We start from the raw sequence: 14,476 nt of genomic DNA on the forward strand, positions 1-14,476 counted from the left end.
CCCCCCTTTTTTTCCAGGAGGTAAGAGGGAGTAGGGAGAAGAGAAAAAGACTTTTGCTCATTGAAAAATATTTAATTTTAAAAATAAAGATGTTAATAAAACTTGTTTTAAGTGATTACTTAGGAAAATTATTCAAACAGCAATTTCAAGGATGGATTAGCAGAGAGAGAGAGACTTAAAATAAGGAGACCATCTATAATGTTGTTACAGATTTCCAGGAATGAGGAGATGTGATGACAGTAATAATGAGAAAAGTAACTCTGAAAAATATTTGCAAATAGAACAAAAGGGAATAATTTCAATAAAATAGATAAAGGGGAAAAGTGAAATATAACTCTAAGGTGTCTATATTAGAAAAATTATGGCATTTAACAATTGGAAATGGGGGCTATGTTGTTAGGAAGTGAAAAGTAGGGAAATATGTATGGTGATTTTGGTCTTAAAAGTATTAAATTTTGAGCTCATCGCAAACAATATGACAGCATAACTAGAAATATTAAGATTATTACTTTGCCCCAGAATATAATGTCAGAAGAAGTGCCTTGCACATGATAGGCACTTAGTAGTATTTCTGAATTAATGAATGGCTTTTAATCTTTGAATTTAAAAAGGGAAACGCTGAAGAACATACAGTCTATATAATTTCAAGTAGGAGGAAAGTTCAAAGCAAAGGTTCAATGAAATCTGAAGTTCCAAAGAGAGGAAAAAGTACACTTTATTCTCAAGTCCTAATGTCCACTGAGATCTAGTTAAGTCAGATAATAATACTTGTTCCATTTGTATCATATCACAGGTTAATCTCCACATAGTGTTAATTTTTTTTTTAAAGCTCAAAATTTGAAGAGAGAATACCTGTATTCGAAATTCAGGTCTGGGTTATTATTAGCAATTAGCTTTAGATCAGTCACTTAACTTTAATGGGTTTTAATGGGTTTCACTTTTTCTTCTGAAACCCAAAAGTTTTCCTTTTGAGCCCCCAAATTCTGACTTTATCTGAAAATATGTAAAATGTGGCCACAGACTCTTTAGAACTGATGATTAAACTACTTCTTTCCTCTTAGAAAATTGTGTACTATACATAGAGAATGAGGCATATGCTATCAGATTTGTTCAATATATCTGTTAGTTTTTCTTAATTGTATTGATTTATTCCAAGGAAAGGTTTTGTGGATGGGGGGGTGTTGATTTTGGAAAATGAAAATGGCAATAACGTGTAAAATAACCTCGGTAAAACTTTCTTCATAATGTGGTAAAAGGAAATATTCTATATCAGCTTCTAATTATTTGTTCCTTCACTGTTTCTATCTCAAAATGCTCACTACTTAAATATACTATTTAAAGCTAACATATTTAATTTTGGGTATCATCTGATTATCTGTTGATTATATTTTACCTAATTTCATAAAGAATGATTTAGAAATGCAAGAATGGAGGAGAAGATTTCATATTGGATACACATTCAATTAGAATTGCTGAGAGAAATGAAGATTAAAAAAAAGAAAAATGCTTTCCTAAAGAAAATAATAGTGCTAGAGGAGAAAAAAATGGAAAAGAAACAAGAAAGAAATAGAATAAGAATTAAAAGTTTGGCACAAGAAGTATAGAACCCTGTCAAAACAACAAATTTCCTGAAAATTAGAGTGAACCAAATGGAAACTATTAATTTTATGAGACAACAGAAAAATGCTAAAAGAGTCAAAACTGAAAAGAAAAGAAAATTTAAGTTATCTCACTGGAAAAACAACTGACTTGGAAAACAAGTTAGAAATTTAAGGACTGTTGAATGAATACCTGAAAGCCATAACCTCCCTTCTTTTCTCTCCAAAAAAAAAAGTCTAATCCTTGTATTTTTGGCATGTAAAAATTATTTTATTTTTTTCCAATTACAGGTAAAAACAGTTATTAGCATTTATTTTTTATAAAATTTTGAGGTCCAAAATCTTCTCTCTCTCCCCCATCCCCAAGACAGCAAGCAATCTAATATAGCTTTTATACAAGTGCAATCATATTAAACATATTTCCACATCAGTCATGTTGTGAGAGAAGCATCAGAATAAAAGGGAAAAACCACAAGAAAGAAAAAACAAAAACATGTGAAAATAATATGCTTTCATTCAGAATCCATAGTTCCTTCATTGGATGTGGATAACATCCTCCATCATGAGTCTTGAAATTGCCAGACCCTATATTTCAAAAAATCATTAAAGAAAATTGCCCAGATCTCTCAGACCTAGAGGGCAAGGAGAAATAAAAGAATCAACTAGGCACTCCAGAAGCTCCAAAATGTTCACTTCTAGGGACATTATAATCTAAAAATAGGCCAAAGGGGAAAAAAAGAAGGCAAAAAAATAATTTAAATACTGAGGAGCCACAATCAGCTTCAATAAGCTTTCCCAGCACACCACCACAATAATGAAGCAAAGAATTCAGAATTTTATATTGCAGAAGGAAATATTTATAAAAGTAGATGCTTAAAACCAAGAATAACGAACCCATAAAAATTAAATATATTGCTAAAGGAGAAAAAGTAGATTATTGATCAAATAAAGGACTTCCAAGCATTCTTGATGGAAACATCAGAGCTATGTAGAAACTTCGATGTACAAACATAGGAATCAAAAGAAATATAAAAAAGCAAATATAAATGAACAATGATAAAGTATTAGGTAGTACAGAGGAAAGAGTCTATAAGTCTTATAGTCTATAGTCAACTCAGACACTTACTGCTATGTAACATTTGGCATAACCTCTGTTTGCATCAGTTTCCTCATCTGTAAAATGGGAACAATAACAGTACCTACTTTCAAGGGTTGTTGTGAGGATCTGATGACATAACTATAAAGTGCCTAGCACAGTGCTGGCACATATTAAGAGCTAAACAAAGATTCAAATATGGGAAATTTTACATATATCTCCTCCAAACCTTCCAAACATTAGGGTCCAGAGAGGGATTTTAATTAGATAAGCCTGGGAGTGATTCTATTATATCATGATAACCTAAAAAGACTGGAAAGGGAAGAAGAATACATTAGGGGAAAAATCTCTCTCATAATCAGAGTATGCAAGTAGAAGTGTATATAAATAAGGATAAATGATTGGGATGAACAGCTGAGACTTGAACTCAACTCTCATCCAAATTGGTCACAGGAGGGAAGAAACACTCCCCCCCTCCATCTCCCCTCCCAAAACACACAAATAAAGTATAAAAATGCATTTCACTCTGCTAAGAAATAGAAGGGAAAGGGGAGAATGTATAAAAATATTTATGGATCTTTTTATAAAGAATTAGAAACTGCGGGGTTACCCATTGATTGAGGAATAGTTGAATAAATTATAATATATAAATGTGATAGAACACTATTATCCGTAAGAAATTATGAAGGGGAGGTTTTCCAGAAACTTGGGAAAGCTGACAGCCAATTTTTGTCTTATTTTTGTATAAAGACAAAAATATCATATAGTCAAACACCTTTAAAAGATTTAGAAATTCTGATCAGTGTAATGCCCACAACAATTCTAGAGGATTAATCAATGAAATATGCTACTCACTTCCTGCTAAAGAGGTGAAAGACTCAGAGTGCAAAATGAGTTTTTGAACACAATGTGGAAAAAATTTGTTTTGCTTGAATTCTTGAATTATATATTATTTGTGATTATTTTTGAATAATATGTGTTAGAATCCTAATGTTAACTCACTGGAATTGATTCAATGCTTATTGGTTCATACATTAGAGCAAATCCTTACAAAGTGTTGTCACTAGTATTGAAACAATGCTTAAATTAACACCTTTGAGAGTTCACACTATTAGCTCACACATTAGTTCACACATTTGGGAGATTTCAGGGTTCAGTATGAAATATCCAAATTTACACCTCCCATAATCCCACTCTCAGAGGAGTGTCAACCTTTGAGTTGACACCTCTAAAAGAGCATAAAAACAGCTGAGCTCAGTCAGGAGAGTTCAGTTGAAAAAGATTGAGAGGGGGTCAGTTGAAGATTGAGAACCCACGAGTCGGAGTTGAGCTAGAGGCAGAAGCTGGAAGAGCTAAAAGATAAGCTGCAAGAGCTCTTGGAACCAAGGAGGGAGAGAGGCCTTTAAGAAAGCTAACCAGGCCCAAGGAAAGAGATAAGACTTGCAAGGAGAAAATAAACGTTTGGATTTTATCAGCTGGCAGCATTTGGGGTAATTATTACTTGGAATTGAAACTAAGGCTGCCTCCAGGAAACCTCTCTAAGAAACCTGCTCCAACAGAGAACGATTATATTATAAAAAAGAAGAGAACACCACAAATATGCATACTGAATGGTTGCTATCTTCAGTCTCAAAGACTACCAAAATAACACCTCTATGTTAGAGTTGAGTTACAATATGTCCGACTGTGGCTGATCAGAATAATATGAGCTTGGAATGCTCTACCACAGGTCAGACACAAATAGTTCACATGAACCATTGGGGTGGCTTCTCTAATTTTTTGTTATCTAGCATTTCTTCTAAGCTAATTCAGTTCTCCTTTGCTAACAGAGCATAACATCTTTTTCAGATGAGGGCACATTATGCTGGGTAGTTTTTATGCCAGTGTCACCCATGTCATACAATCAATTTTAAAGTTCTTTAGAGATACCTTGGGTGTCCTTGTATCACTTTTTCTGACCACTTTGTGAATACTTGCCCTGTGTAAGTTCTCCATAAAATAATTTTTTTGACAAGCGTACATTTGGCATTCAAACAATGTGGCCAGCCCAACTGCTTTGTGCAGTAGGGTTGGAATGTTTGGCAGTTTAATTTGAGAAAGAACTTCAGTATATGGTACCTTATCCTGCTAGGTGATCTTCAGAATCTTCCAAAGACAATTCAATTGGGAGTGATTCAGTTTCCTGTCGTGGCACTGATATACTGTCCAGGTTTCACATACAACAATGAGATCAACACAATGGCTCTGTAGACCTACAGTTTGGTATTAGATAATACCTCTCCTCTCCCACACTTTCTTCAGAGCCTCCCAAACACTGAGCTAGTTCAGGCAATGCATATGCCAATCTTATTATCAATGTGGACATTCCCAGAAAGTATATTGCCAAGTTAAGAGAACTTATCCACAGCATTCAAAACTTCATTATTTGCTGCAACGAGTAGTCCCACATATGGATGGGGTGGTGCTGGCTGATGGAGGACCTGTATTTTTTTTGGTGATAATTGTTGGCCAAAATTAGCACAAGTAGCAGAGAATGGATCTATACTTTATTGCATCTCAGCTTCAGAGGCTGCATTGAGTACACGATTATCTGCAAACAGAAAATTATGGATGCATTCTCTCCACTTTAGTTTTGGCTTATAACCTTTTCAAGTTGAAGAATTTATCATCAGTGTGTTAGGTGATTTTAATTTCCTGTTTGTCCTCATTGATGGTGTTTGGCAACATGACTGAAAACATCACACTAAAGGTATGGGAGTAAGCACACAACTTTGTTTCACTCTATTAGTGACTTGGGAAAACTTGAGAGAATTGCTCATTCTCTAGAACCTGGGCAATCATGACATCATGAAATGGCTGTACTATATTGATGAATTTCTCTGGGCAACCACATTTTGACATAATTTTCTTTTTTTTCCTTCATAATTTTCCATAAACCCTCATAACCAAAGGCCTTGGTCAGATTTACAAATGTTTTATAGAGACCTCTGTTAAAGACCACCCCTAAGAGAGAAACCCAGAAAGCCTGTCAGTTCTCTGAAAGCCCTCAGACCTATGAATCATAACACATTTGAAGGAATTGCACATCAGCCTTTACTGATGCAGATGTTGCTTGTGGATTGGGTGAACTGGGAATAAAATAAATTGGAGGCAAGAGGGAAGAGGAAAGAGGTCAGAGAATGTGACTGCCTCTCAGTCTCCTTGTGTTATTATCATCCTCTCACATGAAGGGATCTATTCTGCTGATCAGAATTAGATCTCCAGCAGCCACTAGCAAGTGACTCCTATAACAGAGCTCTGTTCTGTTCCTGGGACTTTTCCTGGAGTTGTCAGGCATATTAATTGTTCCTCAATTCCTTTTGAAGCTACACTGGTTCTCAGGTCGATAACCTTTTTCTAGGTGTAGGATCAGCCTATTAAGGAGGACTCTGGCAAGAATTTTGCCAGTAATGACTCCCTGCTATTATCATAGGACAATCTATTCCCTTTATCTTTATAAAGATGGAAAATGAAGGCATCCTTGAACTCTTGAGGCATAACTTCCTTTTGCCATATAATCTGGAAAATTTCAGTCAGGTTTCACTCAGCTTCTGGATGAGCAATGGACCCCTCCCCTTGTAAATCTCAGTTGAAATAGAATCAACACCCAGATCCACAAAAGTAGGCTAATGCCATTCAAAATCTCTTCTTCAGTTGGAACTTCAGCTGGGAAGTCACTGATTTCAACCTAAGGTAAACGGTTAATGACTTCAGCACTGCTTGATGGTCTGTTGAGAATATAATGGAAGTGGTCTCCCCATCTCTCTAGGATCATATTCTTATCACTAATCAGTGTGACACCATCAGCACTAAGTAGTTGAGATGAACCATAGGTCTTTGGCCCATAAATAGCTCTCAGTGCATCATAAAGGTGCTTAGATTGTTACTCTCAGCACAAAACTGAATTTCATCTGCCTTCTTACTAAGCCAAGAATACTACATTTCTCTAAGTTTTGATTGTACTTTACTTTTGATGGAATTGAATGATACCTTCTTATAGATGGATGATCTTGCTAGTACACCCTGTAGTTTTCTCAGTTTTATCTTTAGCAGCTTCTGAAATTCCCCATCATTTTCAAAAAACCAGTCTTGATGTTTGTAAGTGTTCTAACCCCGATGAGCAAATGTAGTACTGTACACCAAATCTCTGAATGCTACTCACTCCTTTTCTTCTCCATTGCTGCCAAACATGTGTTGGTTCAACTCACCCTCCAAATTGGCAACAAACTGTTCTTTCTCAGAAAAGTACACTAATCTGCTGACAAATTCTTTTATTAATCTTTTTTGCCTTGGGACTACCACTTTTGCTGAATGCAAATATTCAGCTTGAAAAGGATGTCTATGATCAGTCTCTCTGTACCACACATTGCCTTTATCACTCTCACATCCTATCTGTCTCTTCTCCTTACAATCACATAGTCTATTAAATGTCAATGTTTGCTGTGAGGGTGCATACATGAAGTTTTATTGTGTTTAGATAAAGAGAATACAGTGTTGGTGATAAGAAGATCATGGGATACACAAGTCTTCAATAGTAAATGACCATTGCTGTTGCTGTTTTCAAATCCATTCTTCCCAAGTACTCCCTTGTTGTGACTAAGAACAACATAAATGGTTTTCTATTATTATTGGATATTAGATATATTGGATATTTGGATATCCAATTGGATAACTGGAATTATTTGTTGAATTTGTCCCTTCTGTTTGGTCTGTTATATGTTGAAGTTCATAATGAAAATCTACACATTCTCTTTTTTTGTTGTTTTTGAAATAAGTCCTTTAATAACTCAAGGGAATCTAAAAAGGAAGGTTTACCTTTGCATGGGATAAATCCTGACAGACCCTGAAGGAAATTCTAAACAACAATAAGTCACTTCTAAGGAAGAGGCAGCACAAGGAAACAGGACTTGGGAAAAGCTGGAGTTAAACAATTGAAAGAATTAAAATCAGCTGTAATGAATTATGGTCTCATGTTGGGCGCCATTTGTTTTCACCAGGACAACACAAATGGGCTAGTAGTGGTTGAGTTGTTGCTGAGAGTTTAATACAGCAGTTTATTGAGAGAATTCATGCTGCTTATATACCTAAAAATCATAAGTTATCATGAAAAGCATTGTTCTGTGACTAACCAACCCCTAGTTCTTGTTTTTTATGATCTGATAATCTGAAGCATGTTGCTATTTTCTAGAGAGTCAATCTTGTGTAAAGTTCACAATGCCCCAGTAAATGTGCCAGGACCTTGTGTTTTCTCATGATTTCAAGCTTAAATGCACCCTTGATTTATCTTGGGAGGAGGGAAATATTCCAGTTCCCGAAGTCTCTAGCTTTCTGGAAATTCTCTACACTCCCTACCATGTCTGGGAGTCTGAGTCTACTCTAGCATTAAAGTCACCCAGAATTAAAAGCTTGTCCTCTTTTGGTACATTGACGATAAGGGTCTCCAGATCTTCATAAAATTTTTCTTTGACCTCATCAGGGTTTGTCATGGTGGGAGCACAACCCTGATGACAGTGGTGTGACATTTTCCTGCAAGTGGCAATTACATTGTTATTTTTGGAAGGCATGTGAGCTTGTTTACCAGATTAGTTTTAATTGAAAACCTACACCAGCTTCACCAGACTCCCTTTCACTGCAGCCACTCCAGAGAAACATGTATCCAGCTCCGACTTCAGTAAGGAGGCCTTCATTTGCCAGCCTTTTTTCACTCAGCGCTGCTATTTGGATGCTATACCCAGTTGAACTGTCTCCCAACAAAAGTTGTTCTTTCAGGTTTTGTGTTATTTATAAGTATGTGCTCATTCCATGTATTGATGGTGAGTAGAATCAACTTTTTGGAAGTTTTTGTACATTTTTTAATGTCTTGACAACAGGGAGGGATGCCCACCTGCTGCAGTTATGAAGCCAGGCTTGGGGAAATGGACAATTTTTAGGGTACCTTTTCTAGCCCTTTCCTTAGACACCCAGGGGGCTGCTTCTAGTGAGAAGATGACCCCTGGCCTGGGCCACCTGTGTGCAAGGCTATACCTACAGTAACTGCTGCTTCCTCACTCACCCATTGCCACTAGTGCTTTGGAGGTAGAAATAATAAAATGGTATAGTGAAGTCTTTTGATTCATGGGTAGATTTAATTTAAGTGAAGCACAATTGCACAAAGTTGTCGCCTCACTCTCTCTCCTAAAGCCACCTCTGTTCAGCGGCAGGTCAGAGTCAAGATGTCCGGTGATGGATCAAGATGCAGCGGATGACCTTGATGTCTTCCATGTCCAGTGAAGCTCTAAGTGCTCCATGGAACCCGCTTCACCTACTTTCATGGCCATTGGAACAAATTGTTCTCATTTGACCATTTCACCAGAAGTCTTTATGTGCTTGGAGTAGCACTCCCCTAACTCACCTTGGTCTGAAACCCCTTCATTACCCTCACCCTGGTTTAACTGTCTGCTGAAATGATTTACTGCGTGTGGCAGCTGTGCATGCTACAGCTTCTTGGAGCCACAGGTGAGAGGTGGATCACATGGACACACATGGAAAACAAAAGGGCTTGTAAAGGGCTCGGCAGCCTTCACACTAGAGGTATTAGTCTCACTTGAACACACTCTAAATATATTTGTGTTTATATGTGAGTGCTTATGTGCATACATATTTATAACAAGAGGTTTGTTTTTCTTTTTCAACTCAGGAGTAAATTTCTTGCTGATTGAAAAAAATAAATCAAAGGGTATATAAACAGGCAAATTTTCAATGAAGAAATAAAAAACTATACATAGTTGTATGAAAGAATGCTCAATCATTACTGATTAGAGAAATGCAAATTTAAAGCAATTTTCAAGTATCATCTCACATCTATCAGACTACAATGATAGGGGGAAATGAGAAATGAAATTTCAAAAGGAAGGGAACATGTGGCATTAAGAAAGTAAGAAAGATGGTAAATCAGCTTGCAAAAGTAAGCCTGAACCAGAGATATGAAAAAATTCATGAATGTGGGGGATGTGATAGTCATATTTGTGCAAACTAAAATCCAGAAGTACAATTAGTATAGCAATTCAGGTGAGAGGTCTGTGCATGTTTATGTGTTGGTCATATGACAAAAAGTTGGATATGAGATTGTTGGGAAGGTATAATCAACAAAAACTGACAATTGATTGAATGAAGAGACAAAAAAGAGTTGGGAATGACTAAGATTACAAATTTAGTTAACTGGAAAGATGGTTGTGCCCTCAATAAGGAAGTTTAAAAGAGGGATGGATTTTAGGAGAAACACCATGAGATCTGTTTATTAGCTGAAGATGAGATATCTTCGAGACAGCTAAAAAGAGATGTCTAATTGGCAATAAAAAGATAAATCCTGTAATAGCATAATTTGATCAGCTGCTAGTAGAAAGATTAATCAGGCAATTGTGTACAGGGATTATAGAAAGAAAAGGGATGTTGTTTACAAATAAAATAACTAGTCAGACATCAAGCCTTGATTGAGGACCTGCTATATGTCAGGCACTGTGCTAAGCTCAGGAGATTCAAAGAATAGCAAAAGATAGTTCCTGGTTTCAAGGAACTCAGTTTAATGGAGGAGACAACATGCAATCTAGGCCATCTATGTCTTCATTCAAGTCCTTTTGAAAAATATAGGTGAATATTATATTGCCTAATATGACAGAAAAAGAAAATGATAAATGTCAGAGAGGATATGGGAAAACTGAAACATTAATGCATTTTCAAATTAAGACAACTCCGAGATACCACTGCACACTTGTCAGATTGGCTAAAATGACAGGGAAAGATATGTTGGAGGGGATGTGGGAAAACAGGGACACTGATATACATTGTTGGTGGAATTGTGAACACATCCAGCCATTCTAGAGAGCAATTTGGAACTATGCTTATTTAGTTATCAAAGTTATCAAACTATGCAAACCCTTTGATCCAGCAGTGTTTCTACTGGGCTTATACCCCAAAGAGATACTAAATAAGGGAAAGGAACCTGTATGTGCCAAAATGTTTCTGGCAGCCCTGTTTGTAGTGGCCAGAAGCTGGAAAATGAATGGATGCCCATCAATTGGAGAATGGTTGAGTAAATTGTGGTATATAAACATTAATGCATTTTTGGTGGTGTTGTGAACTTATCCAAGTGTTCTGGAGAGCAATTTGGAATTATGCCCAAAAAGCAATAAAACTGTGCATATCCTTTGATATCACAGCTAGGTTTGTATCCCAAAATGACGGAAAGAGGTATTGGACCCACATGTACAAAAATGTTTATAGAAGCTTATTTTTGGTAGTAAATAATTGGAAATTGAGATGATGGCCTTCAGTTGGGGAACTGAACAAATTGTGGTATATGAATGTAATGGAATATTATTGGAATGTAAGAAAGGATGAGCAGGTAGATTCAGAAAAAGCTGGACTAATATGAATTGTTGCTGAGTGAAGTGAGCAGAATCAGGAAGACATTCTACAAAAGAACAGCAAGATTGTGTGATGATCAATTTTGATAGACTTAGCTTTCCTCAGCAATACAGTGATCCAAAACAATTTCAAAAGTCTCATGATAAAAAAGAAAAAGAAACTATGAAAAAGAACTATGGAGTCTGAATGCAGATCAACGCATACGATTTTCACTTTTTTGGGTTGTTTTTCTTTTGTTTTTTTTTTTCCTTTAGTTCTGATTCTTTTTTTCATAACATGATTAAGGCAGAAATGTTTAATATGATTGTACATGTATACCCTATATCAACCCTATATCAGATTGCTTAACATATTGGAGAGGGAGGAGGAAAAGGAGGGAGAAAAAAATGGAAATCAAAATCTTACAAAAGTAAATGTTGAAAACTAAAAATAAATAAGCAAAATTTAAAAAAGAAAAAAGAAAAGAAAATCACAGGTGAAGCAAGAAGAAAATGTCAGGGGAAACTGGTACATTAACCAATACTCTTCTGGCTGTTCAACTTGCTTTGGATCCACCTAACTATTCTACTGGCCCATACCTCTAAATCTTTAAGCTTCTATATCGTTACATTTAGAAGGTTATTTTCCTGTGGAATACAAAGTTTAGAAGGTTAAGACCAACAGGATACTGAGTGAAGGTAACAAATGGCCTGCTGTGATCAACATTTATAATGTCTATGAATGCATTATCTATGTGTATAGCTGTATAGACAGCCTTGATATAAAACATGGAATCTCACAGATGGATCCTAACCATGAATGATCACATAACATCTTACTATCTCTGCATACATTAGGTAGTGAAAGTATATATATATGTATATTATATATATAATATAATATATAATATATTATTACATATTAATATAATATAATAATAATATATTACTAATGATATAATATATAAATATAAATATAATTTAATAAATACAATTTAATAATATAATTAATAATTTAATATTAATTATAAATAATAATTTTAATAATAATAATTTAATATAATAAGTAAATATAATATAATATATAATATATATTTAATATATATATATATAATGTTGCTCTGCATTAGAGTATTTGGTCTCCAGTTTTCTGTTTATTTTCCAGGCAGTGCAGATTCAATGCTAAACTTTTAAGTCAGGAAGGTCTGGGTTACAATCTTGTCTCAGACAATTCATGTAGTCACAAAACAGGCCCATTTACCCAGTTCACTAGGTGGCCCTGAGGCTCAAATGAGATAACTTTATAGTGAGGTAGAAATGTCAGCACTGCTACTGTTATCCTTCAAGAATATTTAAGCTCCTTCTAAGGAAGGTACCTGCCATACTTCTTTCGTGTTCCACAGCACATCACATAACCGGTCCCTAGTTTCTGCACCAAATCACCTGGAAAACTTTCCATTCCTATAAAATTACTAGATTTACATCTATTATCTTAGGTGCAACTGTTGACCCTCTTTCTCCACTTCGGATGGCCCTGGTCCCTTCTATCGTTATTGCAAGTATATCACTTCTTCCCAAGCCTCCTTTTTTGCTTTTCCCTATCGACTCGTGCCCTCAGCAACCGACTGCACCATTACTCCTTCCGCTAGCAGAGAGCGGAAAGAGCGCTCGCTGCTTTTGGAGTTCGAAGACCCGAGTTCGAATTCCAACGCCCTGGGACCCTCCTCGGCAATATGAGGAAGTTAGCCGGGGGGGGGGTTTCCAAGGTCCCTTCCGGCTCCAAGTAAAAGATTCTAGGGCCTACAACAACCAACCTCCCCCGCCCCTTTTCCCAAGAAGTCGATCCGGTCTTAGCCCCTCCCCGCCCCGCCTCCCTCTCTTGCCCCCTCCCTCTTTTGCCTAATGGGTCCGCCCACCCCGTCCCTTGCTCCCCACCTCCCTCCCTCAGTCGCATCCCCTTCGCCAGCACGCGCAGGATCCTACCTTCCTTCCTTCTTTAGCCCCAGCTTGGGTGATCCGCCCACTTCGGGCCGGTGCTTGGTCCCTTGCTTCCCGCCCCGGGGGGGCGGGGAAACCGCCTACACCGCCTCACAGCCACATGGGAGGCTGATTCAGGCCAAGTTGGGCGGGGTGGGGTGAGGCCTGACTGGCCGAGACAGGACTAGCAGGACTGAGCAGGCCCGCCCCTAATCTGCTGAAGCTATGGGCGGAGGCGGCCGTTGCCCTGGGTTACCGGCCACGCGCGTGGGTCGGAGGACCTGGACTGCGGAAGTGATGTGGGGCAAAATCGGCGTCTCGCGAGAAAATTGGCGCGGGTCGGAGAGCGGAGTTCAAGAGAGGCGTTAGTAGTTGTAGGCGTGTCACGAGCCGAAGCGGCTGTTAGGCCGAAGAAAAGTGGGAGAGGCGCAACAGCCTGGCCGACGACTCTGGGGGCAGGAGGTTCGTCACTGCCTCGCTGGGGCCTTCGGGTAAGCGGGTGTCGGGAGTCGAGGCCGGACCCTGAGCCTGGCTTTGGCGCAGAGATTCGGGGGTAGGGCCGGGGAGCCCGGGCTTGGTAGAGGGGAGGCCTCGCGTTCCTTCGGCTCTTCTGGGGCTCCGGGCCATGCTGCAGCTGCAGCAGCGTATTGAGCCATTTTTGTAGGAGTTCGGCGCCGGGACAAAATCAACCTGACACAGGCCCTGCCTTCAAGGAGCGTACAGTCTGTTAACCAGACCCCAACGAGTGCCCCGACGGGTGCCTCCTAGCATAGGCTGTGGGCCGAGGGGGCACTTAAATTGAGGCCTCAGGCCAGATAATCCCCGAGAGTGGGCGCTGTGGTTTATTGGCTACCAGCGAGCGTCGGGTCCTTACTGTATTTACTAAGTGCGTTGTCTGTCTGCCGTGCGGTGGAAAGTGCTGGACGTGACCCGGAACTTGGATTGCAGTTTTGACCACCTGTGTGACTTTGGGCAGGTCCCATTTTCTTGGTTTGTTTTCTCAAACGTGAGATGAAGGGGTTGGATTCCATCAAAGCTTCTTAACCGTGGGTAGGGACCCCATGTGACGTCTGTAACTGAACGCGGGGGTCGCGAAATTAGTATTTATCAGTAAATGTTTGACTACACATGTGTATCTTTTATATATCTGGGGTCGTGTAAAAGTTTTTTTGGTGAAGAAGAGGATGAAAAGGAGGAAGAGTTTAAAAAGCTCTGGATTACATTACCTCTAACGTCCTTACCACCAGGTGGGTCTATAGAAGTGGATACTATTATGCGTTTATTATAAATTCTTTGTTGATTTGAAATTAGTTGGATTCAATTTCAGTTTGGTTATTCTTTTGAAGTCATGAAAATTTCTGTAGCACTTTAAACTTTACAAAGTG

At 38.1% G+C, this 14,476-nt stretch overlaps 1 protein-coding gene across 4 annotated transcripts in view; it reads right to left on the reverse strand.

Annotated features, from left to right (window-relative positions):
- Positions 1–13,581, reverse strand: part of C2H16orf46 (chromosome 2 C16orf46 homolog) — a 65,516-nt gene extending 51,935 nt beyond the window's left edge. For 3 of the 4 annotated variants that reach the window (XM_023494624.2, XM_003757853.3, XM_012539869.3), the window contains exon 1: positions 13,098–13,581. The gene's annotated coding sequence lies outside the window, so the exon portion shown is untranslated. Of the gene's footprint in view, positions 1–12,490; positions 12,725–13,097 lie in introns of those variants that run through there. The other variant, XM_012539870.3, reaches the window with a different exon arrangement.
- Between the last annotated feature and the right edge of the window lie 895 nt (positions 13,582–14,476).

The sequence above is a fragment of the Sarcophilus harrisii genome, chromosome 2 (genome assembly GCF_902635505.1).
Source record: "Sarcophilus harrisii chromosome 2, mSarHar1.11, whole genome shotgun sequence".
In the NCBI taxonomy this organism is placed as follows: domain Eukaryota; kingdom Metazoa; phylum Chordata; class Mammalia; order Dasyuromorphia; family Dasyuridae; genus Sarcophilus; species Sarcophilus harrisii.